The sequence below is a fragment of the Aquila chrysaetos genome, chromosome 4 (genome assembly GCF_900496995.4).
Source record: "Aquila chrysaetos chrysaetos chromosome 4, bAquChr1.4, whole genome shotgun sequence".
NCBI lineage: Eukaryota > Metazoa > Chordata > Aves > Accipitriformes > Accipitridae > Aquila > Aquila chrysaetos.
Window position 1 is genome coordinate 76,912,658 of NC_044007.1, and position 12,882 is coordinate 76,925,539.

Below are 12,882 nucleotides of genomic sequence, written 5' to 3' on the forward strand. Positions count from 1 at the left end.
AAATCATATGCCAGCAGCCAGTTCTGAGCCTCTGAGAATAAGATACATCTTACCTTTGATTTGTAAGACACAATACTTACACTGCAATATGCCATATTTGTAAACTGAACTGTTAAGTAGTATTTACCATGACTAATGTAGGAGCATACAAAGAATGCTTGTTTGTAGAAGGGTCTTGCAATGATAAGATTTACCAACAATTTGGAATTGTGAACATGAGGGAATTTAGTGAGCAGCCCTGATGAACTGTTTCTGTATGGACCGACAATTACACAGAGGCTTCAGCAGATGTTCTTTAGCTCTTAAACAATATTTTATGAGGTAGCAATGTGCATGGTACATCACTCTCGGTTTGGCTTTTCCCTGTTCTCTTTCTCCAAAACAGGGCAGAACGCTGTTCATAAACTGCATATTTCAACTATAAACATGGCATGTTCTTACTTTCTCAGTATGAGTTGGTGGAATTACAATTATCAATTACCTAGGAGTAATCTACATCCTGAAGCCCAGCAAATAGCATTCATCTTGACTGCTTGCCTCAGTTAGTGACTGTGACTCCATAACATATTACCTTCCCTTCCTTCAAGGGATGAAGTTACTTTGCATCAATTTTGAGCTGATGACATACTTTTTCCACGTAGCCAGCAAGTTTTGGCAGTCATTCTATGCTTTGTTATTCTTCTGTTGAGGAAGAACAGGTATAAGGCAGCCCCACTATTAATTCAGAATGTACTGAAGAAGCTGGAGACTACACCTTTGAATTGAGAAGGCAAAAACATACTTCTGTAAAACAGTTTAAAATGCTGCAGCTTGGGCTTTAAAATCTTTCTTGCTGAGGTGTGAGCCTTTCAGATCTTTAAAACTAAAGAAGCGTATGGTTACATTTTGCTGGTTTACATGGCAGCATGCTGATACTGCAGCACAGTGGATAGGTGACACTGCGATATTTCTTCATCTCCATAGTTCCCTAACAGCTTCTGCACCCCAGCAAGCCAGCACATGTGGTCCATAAGACAGTATCTCGATAAACTATAAAGGCCTGTAAGGTAGGACCTTTCTAGGCTCTAGGATCATCATCACTGGAGATCTCTAAAGATAAGCCAGACTAGCTCCTGTCAAGCATAGCATGAGCTATGAATAGCAGATTCTGCCTATGGGCAGAGGATGAGGACCTGATGACCCTCATTTCTGTGAGTCTCTGGCTAGTATGACTCTGTTGCTTGGATGGTGTGGTCCATCTTCACTATTTAATCTTCAACATATTCCTTAGGCTTTTGATAATAATAACTACCAATAGAACTTTCTAAGCGATGTTTGTTATGCCTTCCTTCCTCAAGAAAACAATAGTAGTTCTCATACAGTATTAATGCAAGGAAAATAAGGAAAGCCTGAAAATTTATATTAGGTGAACTACTGTCATTACACATAATATGGTTCATGAAAGCTGGGCAAAGTTTAGAGATCAGAAAAAGAAGCATCTGAGTACTACAGGTTGGGTAGCAACTGGTGTGCATTTAATTAATACCTGCCTGCTGGAACTGGCCATGGTTAGATGAATTAAAGTCCATGGCACTAAAACTATCCTTTTAAGCTCTCAACATCCTTTTGTATGATCATTCTGCCAATACCTTTTGGTTGTGATGGTTCCTATCAAAATGGTTCCTTTGCTACATGAACTCTCTCGCTAGTCTTAAAAGTTTTTTTTGAATAATTGCCAAGTTAACAGGTCTCATCATTTTTATTTCCATCATTGTAAGGTCTAGCATAAAAGTCACATATAGAGCTGCTTTTATTGTTTTTTGAGCTTTTTTCTTTTTTTTTGTTCCATAACTTGTCAAATGTGGCCTGATTTTGTAAAAAGCTGAATGTCATAGGCAGCCTCTGAGGATTCAAATTCCTTTTAGGCATCCAGTTGCACCCTACAGAACATGGCTTAGCCAGTAGCAGATCTACCTATAAGCAAATTACTGTAAATCATACTGTACCCATTAAAGATGTTTATTGATAGCTGTATAAAATGTATATATAACTTGGCCAGTCTCCTAGAATCAAAAGAAAGAGAAAAAGAATAGGGATTCATGGCACCTCAGCTAGATGTTGAGAATATCCGCCATACATTTATAAAACAACAAATTATTTATATCCCCTGTAAAACAATTAGGCATCCAGGATGAATTGTAGCAGAGTAATACATCCCATACTGATATTTAGCTGTACCCTGACTTACTGCCCTACTAAAGATCACGCGTACCTTCTGGAATGCCTCGTTTCACCTTATACTTGTACATTATCATTGCTGCCTGTTTTTTCTCTCCTTCATTGCAACCAACTCCTTGCAGCCTAAGCATCAAGTGCTAATTTAGTCTACTCAGTTACCAAGTTCTGTGGCTGCTCTCATATAAACTTCCCTTTTGTGTACACTCAAGATAATTTCTCAGAGTTTCACTTATTTATGTATATAAGTCAGGTATTAAAATTAACCATCATTCATGTATTATTATTTACAGATACATGCATAAATACACATGCCTAGGCTTAAAATACATCAGTTATTTCATGAATATAACTGATGGCATAACAGAGACCCATCACTCATCTTGAACTCATTGATTTACCATACCTTAATTTTAAGTAATTATTAGAGAAAGGATTCACTTTGCCCTTTCCCTTCTACCCTGGTATTATCTATTCACCGGAGATACCTCGTACAGTTGCCAGTTTTGCCAATGTCTACTTTTTCTGTATATTTATATTCGTTGCATATATGCCAGAAAAAGAGGTTCACTACCTCCTCTGCTTTTTCCTCTTCTCTTTCTTCCTCAGTCTTTCTCTCCTCTGTTCTGACCCTGCTTCCTCCCCTGTTACAGTTCTGGGGCTTACTGGAGTCTTCAACCCTCAGAACCAGACTGGATAAAGCCCTGCGTAACCAGGTGTGATCTGACCCCTGATCCTGCTTTGAGCAGGAGGTTGGATTAGATGAGTTCAAGAGATCCCTTCCAACCTGAATTATCTTATGATGCTATGATCTGCATCACTTCAATCCTTCATGCAAAGCAAGCCATCCAGCTTTTTTAGTTGGGATAGGGAGTCATCGCATTAAAGAGTACCTGTATATAAAGAACACGAGCTAAATGACAGTAGCAGCAGGGACTGGAGGAGGCCTCCTCTGTGTCACCTGCCAGATGGGCTCTCTGCACCTTGTGGAAGTGCAGTGTCATGTGCAAGTACACTGGGACACAGGTTGTCATCCTCCTGTCATTGCTCTTTGTCTTTCTGTTATGCTGTATGTGGCTCCAGCCTCGGTTCAGGCCTTCCCCTGGAGAAAAAAACAACTGTCAAAGCTTAACCTTTTCTATGGTGCTCAAAAGCACACTCTGTGCTAGCGACTGTGATGTGCCCTAAGAATAAATCTTATATGTGGATTTCTATTGCTTTCAATACTACACTGTATGCTAAAGGCAGCTTTGAGGCATTCCTTAGGAACAAACCCGTCCATGGCTTTTGCATAGCGTGCATTAACTCCCTCTGTGAAAGAACCCTTTAGAATAAATTTGTCTCCTATGTAAACAGAGAGTACAGACATGTAGATTTTTGGATGAACAAAAACAGACACAAACTGTGCCTTCCGCCATCCAGTGAGGCTCTGCTCTATACCACCTACACAGAGAACGAGAGGTGCCCTCCAGCTCTGCATCCCATAACACCAGCCTCTGGTTTTCCCCAGTGTTTTCCAGAAAGCTGGTATGTCCCTTTTACCACCTCACTCTCTACAGGAGAGCCAGACCACCTGGGGACAATGCTGTTTAGTCCATTAGAAGACCCACCTTTCTATACACCACACAGGAAAGAAGGGTCCTTTCTTGTTTTTCCTCAGACATGAGCAGAAAAGCAAATGGGAAAAGGGAACCTTACCACAGGAACCAATCCATCCAAATCCCTTGCAGTTGCATTAGAGGTTTTATATGTATGCTAGTGACTGCAGCTACTTTATCATATAACACAATGCCTAAAAACATTTTTCTTAACTGTCGCAGTTCAATTTCATTACTTACCAGTACTCAGAAATCTCTAGGTAATTTTCTTTACTAGAAAGCTGAAAAGTCTTCAATCATTCTCATATATTACAGCATGCTATTTTACAATTCTAAGGCTCTAACTTTAAAATATTGGCCTACAGGGCTCTGACACTAACACTTGTAAGACCTGGTGGAAACTCTGAAAGGAACAACACTTTCATGACTAAAAAGGATGTTAGCAAAAGGCTGTATTTTTATAACACTTTTTAACAAGTTTAAGAGTTGACTGATGCTGGAAGAACTGTGCACCACAGCATATCTCTTGCCTTTGGCAATTGGAGAGGGAGACACAGGTTTAGAGCTGGAACCTCTGCATCAAAAAGTAGAATCTCAAAAGATTTGGTTATGCTCAGATAACGATCATCTTAATGATTCAATGGTTACTCTACTTCAGACGTGGCCATACAACCAAATCCCTTTATTCTACTCCTTCACTTTTTCAGAAGGTGAGTTGAAAGAACCACTTCCACCACCTTTAGAGACTTTCACTGGTTTTTGTTTTTTAGGGTGAAAGAACAAGCTGATTAGTAACCCACTGATTTTCAGGTAAAACTTTGTGAGGTATATTTCCCTGAACAAATTCTGTTAGAATTTGCTTCAAGTAAACTGCATATCTGCACATCAGAAAACAAACAAGCCCTGAGTTAACACTTTCTTGTGAAAATCACAGCAAGCATTATTACAAAGCAGCTATCATTATCTTCTTCCACTTGGTAAAACAAGATTATTTTAAAGACATCATCTTGGGAAGAAGCAGCTCTTACAAATGTTTATTCATATCTTCTTCACATAGTCATTTTTTCAACTAAGGTTAGTCTAACCCATATTTCAAAATTTTAGTCTATTGTTAAATGTTAGTTCTATAAAATTACATCAACCATACCCCTGAGCTATTGCCATGATTTTGTTATTGGTACAGTTTAACTCTCCATGTATCATGTACAGACACACCTGTCTGTATACATGCCAACTCAGAAAGCCAAAACATTTACACACTCTATTCAGAGATTAGCACAAAGCTATACTTTTTCTTCTTTGAATAGCATAATACTATATTCATGTCTTCTAGTCAAGGATAAACTACTATATATCTTACACATGTTTAATAAACATAGTAAAGTACATGTATTACACATGAACTATGTAGCATGTATGACTTAAGGCATGGCTGCATATCCTGCTTGTTACAGTGATTCAAGAAATAGACTGGAGGATGTTGTAAACATCCTTGTTGCCCACACATTGGTTTTCTTGCCATGAAAACTGTGTGTGCTTCTTTGAGTGCGTGTGTGTGAAGAGATGAGAAGACCACCAGTGTGCATCAGTGGGTCTCCTCCCAGGGAGACCTTGGCTATTGTCAGAGATTCAGGGATTTGGGACCAGTCTCTGGATGCATGAGTTAGGATGTAGTTAGTCTCCTGTCCATACCTTGGTTCAGACTTTAAAAGAAGGAAAAGCTTTCTACTTAATCTCATGCTCTCAGGACTTCTGATTGTATTGCTTAAAAGAAATAAAAATAATTGCCTAAGGGCAGGGGGAGCAGGGCAAGCTGTAAAGTTTAATTGGATTTTGATCTTGTCCACAAACTGAAATGGTCACCTCAATCTGAAATCAGACAAAAGATGAAGAGAGTTTTTCCTAATTAGACAGTATAAATTCTGAAAAGTACTTCCTGGGGGTATTTCCTTAGAAAATTGATCAGACATACTTAATTATGAACAAAATATTTGGAGATTTAAACATGTTAAAAAAGAAAGGCAACATCCTGGTTTTTGTTTTCTTTCAAAGAAAAACTGAAATGCATAATTATAAGAACTGATCTGCGAGTGATGAGGTTCACGATTATTTGAGTTGCTACTGAACTTGCAACCCAGCTACTGAAAATAACAGAATTAGAGAAATATCTTTCATTTGCATATAACAGCAAATAGACCAAGGGTTAGGAAACTTCTGCAGAACCCAACAACCTTTCAAATGAGGATACAAAACTGTAATGTGATTGAACCAAAAGCTCAATACTGTTGTAGATCCTTTGCCCAGGGTTACCAGATCTAATGAGCCAATAAATGCTAATACATCAAAGTCTAGTTTGGCCTAAAAGGCCTAAGCAATTTACTTAATGAAACAACAGAGATGCCTAGACTTACACTACAGTTGATGATGATGTATCTGACTCAAAATTTCAGCTAAATTCCATGTATAAGGCAATTCCACAAAAAAGCTATACTAAGAGAAAACAGTAGTTAGCATCTGATAAATGCAGATTATTTAGGGAAAAAAAAACCCAAACAAACAAACTCATAAGAAGGTCATCAGCCTTCAGAAACTGAGTAACTTTTTTCTGCCTTGGTTGTCTGTGGGCTGTTGATGAGGTGAGACTTGTCACTGTGTTTCAAATGACAAGGTAGGTTCTGTGGAGCAAGTCCTAATCTTATGGTTTTAAATTTGTATCTTAAATTCTCATCAACCTTCTCAAGATGCTCTTGTGCCCTGCCCATATACAAAAAGCAAGATTTGAAAGCCATGTGTCTGGTCAAACCCCCAGTATGCTTCATACTCCTAAGTTCTATGAGGTTTTCTCCATTAGGTGTCCAGGTGGCCACATCAGTGCAAATTGTACAGGAGAATTGGTAGGAGGGACAGAGAAGCCCATTCTCTCTTCCACACTTTCTCCTTTCAGCCCAAGCATCAAAGCAGCACAGCTTATTGCAGTCTGCATCCACAGGGACTTTTGCAGCTTTCCCTCTCCTCCAGGAACTGCAGCAGTCTTGACACACTATCTTGTAAATTAGTTGCTTAAGCTAGTTGTCAAGGTAAATCAAAAACAAGCAGACAGATCACAGAAGGAATTAAATTTACTTACATCTCTTGTAAGGTCTGTTCAGTAACTATTGATATGCTACTCCTCACATAATAAAATATTGAGATTGGTCCTTATTTAGGTATACAGCTGCATTTTATTTCAAGACATGACAGAGTAATTTCAAAGTTTCCTAAACGTATTTTCCTATTTCCCAGTTGGAAATAATTCAAGGAACTATCCTATTTGGTTTTTAGCATGCACAATGTGCATTTCTTTAGCTCTTCTTCTTGATATACACTTCAACTATAGTCCCTAAGAAAGCATATCACTTAGCAGAGATAATTTAGGCCACTAAAATTAGGCCAACTAGTTTTAGGACAGCTAGAACTTTTGCAGCTATTGCTCCTCTCTACTTCCACCCTCATCCATCACAGCTATCAAGGAAAGCATTATTAGAGAAATACATGGTTGCATGTAGCCAGATTTAACTTACATGTTCTCTTATTAGATTGAGTGGGAACTGAATTATATCTTACAGACACTGGTATAATTTGCTTGATATAATTAAGCCGCTGTTTCATGCACATGACACATTCCATTTTTGCAATTTTTTTTTAATACATCAACACAAATATTTTTGTGTGTTACAAATATTAGGTACAGCTGTCATCTAATTTCTTACAGACATGAAAAGCATAATTAAAAAAACCAAACCTAACTTTAAAGTATACTTTATCATTCCTGCCCCTGATCTGAGCTGGAAGTTTGAAGTCTCTCAAGACTACCACTCTAGGAGTAAAATATCTCCTCTATCAAACCTTATGCAAGTGACAAAACAACAAAGAGCTCTTCAGAATCCACTGCTATTCCTAATTTAAGTTTAAATACATACATATACACACAAATTATCCTGACAGGGTCAACAGTAATACTTACACATGTCAAAAAGCAAAACCTTCTTCTCATGTGCCCCTTTTTATAGAAAGGCAGCTTGTAGCAATCATCCCTTAAAAATTACAAATGCCAATCATTAGCTTTCAGCTGACATTATTTTAGCAGGTAAGGTTATTCTAGTCCTGCAGTGTCAATAACAGCAGGTGAAAATAATTTAGTGAAAGAACATCCTGTCTCTGATCCCTGAAGCAAACCCTAAGGAAAAAAAGCAACACCAAAAATGTAGGTACCAAATGCAGTGACAATGACAATTTTTCCTCATAAATGAGTATTTCTGGGACAATTGAATATTAGTATGCTGAAGAAACAATGTTTATTAAGGAAAACTTGGTAAACAATTTTTTTTTACTTACGTATTTAAGAAAGCTATTACTATTTCTTTGTTATCAGTCAGTACAGGGAACTGCCAATGACAGTTCCCCATGGCTGTTACTTCCTGACCTGTATTCTATTGCATGAAGCCAGAGCAGGTCAGGAAAAAAAGGAAAGAAAAGAATAAATAAAGGTCAATTAAGAAAGAAGTAATTGTAGTACTTCTAAGGTAATTTTACATTGTGAAAATCTAAATTTGTCCTGATCAGCATTTCACTTCTTTGAAAGGAAGCTGGTGTTGGCAGGCATGAATAAAAGGTCAACAGAAACCACACATCCAGAAGAATCAGAGAGTGCAACCTGGTGTGAAGTGGGCCATGTAAAGATGAAAAAAACATAGGCTCCTGTAGCTGGAGTTCCCACTCCTGGTTTTTCTTTTGTCCAAAGTAAGAAATAACTTTACTGATAGTGCCACTAGAGATTGCTTCTTTTTCTCCACTGTTCAAGTTGCACAGTACCACTCTCACCTGCATAAAGGAGCAAGAAGCCTACTTACTCAACCAGCTTACTTTTTGTCACAAGCACCAATAATCAGTTGGCCTAAATATTGTCCAAATGTACAAAGAATAATGACAATCACTTGTCTCAGTAGGCCTAAAAGAACAATCCGGAGGACTCAATATAAGGCATAAAGCAGGAGATCTTCTAAAATGGGCCATGAAAAATACTAGTCAGAGACTTAAATGGAATTTTTGCAATCTGAATAGTCCAAGTAATCTTTTGTCATATCTTATTATCACAATAGATCACTCCATTTGGCTTTTGTGTGCTTTTCTTAGACTCATGCATCTGTGAACATTTAAAAGATGATTTAAGTAGAAGTTTGAGAGTTTGAATTTCTGTTTTAAATATTTTGTTGATTAGTAAGTTTTAATTTATGAGCACTGGCAATGTTGAATTCTGCATGATATAATTTCTATAAATCCAAGATAGACAGGACTTATTTGAAGTTGAAAAGACTGTTATTTCATTTGGGGAAAGATAAATACCCAAGAAAGTGCTGAGCTATCAAAACAATTCTGAGATACAAATTACATCCTGAGCTAATCATTCACATTCACTGCCAAAAGCATCTTCCTTCCTTGCTTACAGTATTAGAAGTAGCAGCTGCTGTTGAAATCTCCCCTGGAGATTGTTAGGATCTGCATGAGAAAAAGCTGTGTGCTGGAGGCCAATTTTGATAAATAACAACTGCAAATTTATTGTATGTGATAATTTGTAGATAACCATGCAGAAAGGCGGCATCTATTTTCATACATGTCAGCTGATGGTAATCTTTCTAATTATGATGTATCTACCCACCTATCTAGACAAATCATTGTATGGAGTACATCTGTAATAAGAGGAGGCTCCATTTCCCTGGTCCCATAGGTTAGTGTGTAAGGTACTCACTGCAAGACATAAGGTATTGACTGTAAGACATTATCTTTATAGTGCTACTCTTGCTGGGGTCACATTTCCTTTTAGATGACTTTAGAGACCTACCTTGATTCCCACCAAAGCAAATAGAAAAATTCTTTTAGTTTGGGTCTGTGGATGTCATTGTTTATAAACACACATTGCCTTTCCCAAGGCCACAAACACTGCAAAAGCAGTTTGACCTGAGGAACCCTCTGATAGCTGCAATCCCATAATGTACATAATCCTTGGACTGCAGGGGTTGAAGCAATGACTTTTCTTGCTGTAACATTCATTCAGCCAATCTTCACTCACTGAATTACAGGGGAAATGCATTTTAGATGCATTAATAGTGCAAAAAATAAAGGAAGTGCTGAGGCTTCCACTGAAATTAGGTTGTTTTATGGTATCTTAGTTGACCTCCTAAAACCAGACACTTCAGCAATAGTTTTGAAAAATGCTGCTCATGCTTATTTTGGTGCAATTAAGGTCAGAGCTACTTTAATCATTGCTTCTTTTGAGCAGACCATCCAAATAAATTTCTCTGTGATAAATTAAACATTGACAAAGAATAGGGTACTTCTGAGCAGGCATCAATAACAATAAGAAAAGTCAGTTTAAAAAATAAAACTTAAGACGTGCCCAATAGAACAGCTTGAAAAAGTGTGTTTACTTTTAAAACCAGGTTATTTTTGAAAGTTCCTGTGCCTTCTCTGTTGACTCTTTTATTTCCTTGTATTGACAGATTTAGTGAAGACTAATGGCCAGTTTAACGTTTCCTATGCTACTGATTTAAAATAAAAAAAGAATACAAAAACATCACCATTTTCTTTTCTATCTCCCAACTGTTATCTATGGAAACCACACTGTATTCTAAGAAAAGCAGTTTATAGCTTCAGCAATTTTTTTAATGCAGTGAGTAATTATTAGTATACTGCTTGTGTTCCTTGCTTTGGACCTTGATTATTATGTATTCTTCATGGTCATGAATTCTTAAATTAGAGTATTGAGAAAAGGTAATAAAAATCTCTGAATTACCAAGTACATAGGGAAATGTAGCATAATAATAATAATCATCATCATCCTCCTCCTCCAAATACATAAAGGCCCAAATATTAATAACAACAAATTTTATGGTAATTTGGCATATAGAGAAATGGGAAAATATTTATTCCTCAATACTGTATTTTGTAATAAAAAAGAAAAAAAAAATTACCTAATTGTGAATATAATTGCAGTGAAATATCTTTACAAAACCCAAACATAATCAATTACCTAAAGCTTGATATTAATGCACTGGAGAATCTACTACAGGCAAGGGATGGACAATGAACTTATTTATCTTTTCCTTCACCAATTACTACATGCTTTCTTTTACATAAATCCAAATCTTTGGATGTGATGGTGATCATCAGAAACTTGTCTTGTGGTATGACTTCAGTTTGGCTCAGTTAATGTTGCCCTCTTATGCCATGCGTCTCGTGAGGGAGAACTAAAGTGTTGTTCTGGTAATTAAGCTATTCAGATCTCTGTCTATTGGCATTGAAAATATTCTACTCTAATTTCACAGCCTCTCTTGACTATGTTATTTGAAAAGTGTAGTGACAGGAGCCAGGATTTGCAGAAGAAAAACTAAAGTGCTTTGCCTGGGTACTCTGCTTATGTTCTGAAAATACTCACTTTCCATCCAGTACAATATCTACTTAGGTGTTAGCATAGTCTTCCCCATATTAATAACATCTAGTTTGAGCTCGCTACTCATCTCACATCAGTCAAAACCTGGAACAAAGCCAAATGAAGTTAACAGATTTACTCTGGTGTGAATCCAGTGTAAAAGAAATTATGTTTGCATGCAGATTGACTTGTCTTGCTTTTCAAGTTTCTTTGCCCATGCATATAAAGTGAACCACTTCATATGGTCCTCATGGATAAAAACCTATCATGCAGAAGTTGAAATTTACATCCAATTTCTTTTACCCAGTAGGTCCTATGTGTCAAAGAAAGTAAAACATAAACAGTTGGTATTTCTTCCCAGAAGTTCTATGTTCTATGTCTGAAATTGTATTTGTGTCTACTTCTCCACATGTCAACTTACTAGAAATTTTAGCTATACCTCTGTTACAAATGTAATACCTTATCGTACAGAATTATAGGTGACCTTCTGTGTTTTCTCAAGTTTTGCTTTCACAGTAAATAATGCTATCTGATACAAGAAATTAAAATAAAACAAATGCTACAAAGTTACACTAATACAGTAAAGTTCCTACAGAAGATGCAGTTACATACATTAACCAAAACTGTTCAAATTAACTATTTGAACTGATTCACTGATATTTTAAGGCAACAGAATTAGCTGTTTAAAAAAAGGCGGGGGGGTGTGATGTCAATATCAACAAAAGAAGGATCTTTTCATAATATTTGAGAAAAAAATACATTTTTTATGTTTTGTATTGGAAATGGCTGTACTGGTGGTGAAAAAAAAAAACCAAAATTGAAAATGTCAAGTTATTTGAGCAATAAAAAATTAGAAATACTCTAAGTCATCTACAGAAAAAGTGAAATAATTGTCAAATAATGAATTTGACAAACACTAATTCATGGCTACCCAGAAGGGACAGTGGATATTTAATGGGGTAAGAGTGTGTATTTCTATGGAAGGAAGGAAAAGGAAGGCAATTCCTTTATTACAAGAACTTAATATGAAAGAATCTCAAAAGCAACAAGTAATATACAGTTGGGAACCCAAGGCTTAAAAATTATATTGCTAAGAAGGTCATTAGGTTAATCTCATTGTGCTTCCTAAATAAAAATGACTGGGTTCAGCACAGTGTTATGTAAACAACAGTTTAGTAACCCAGTGGCTACTGTATCACTGCTTTCATATCAAACATTGTCTTACCCTATATAATCCCTTGCTGTGCCCACACATAAAAGGACTGGATTTTTACCATGCGCAAACCCCCTGGAATAGAAAACATGCCTTAAATCAGCCAAAATTGTTGCACTGGTACCCAGCACTATGTGCACAGACTCAGTAAAATACAAGTCCCTTTTCCAGTCCTGATGGATATTCTGAAATATTAGAATACCTGGAGAGAGTTTACCATCATTAAGAAGCTCATACTGTAAGTTAGATATGAAAAGCAAGAGAACTGCCATTGTAGTTTCAGACTGAATTTCTGATGGACTTCAGTGTAGCCAAGGTTTCACTTCAAGTATCTGGATACACAAATGGCTCAGGTTAGAAGGAAGACCATGAGAAATCCGTTTGCTAAAATA

General features: G+C 36.9%; 1 long non-coding RNA gene across 2 annotated transcripts; it reads right to left on the bottom strand.

The window, feature by feature from the left end:
- Positions 1-3,270: 3,270 nt before the first annotated feature.
- Positions 3,271-12,558, bottom strand: LOC115340174. Of its 2 annotated transcripts, XR_003922952.1 has the most exons (4): positions 12,503-12,558; positions 11,284-11,382; positions 8,506-8,672; positions 3,271-3,316 (listed from the first exon to the last, which is right to left on the bottom strand). It is a non-coding gene; the product is annotated as an uncharacterized LOC115340174 (long non-coding RNA). The 2 variants fall into 2 exon arrangements; XR_003922951.2 differs by lacking the exon at positions 3,271-3,316 and having other exon boundaries at positions 8,371-8,672.
- Between the last annotated feature and the right edge of the window lie 324 nt (positions 12,559-12,882).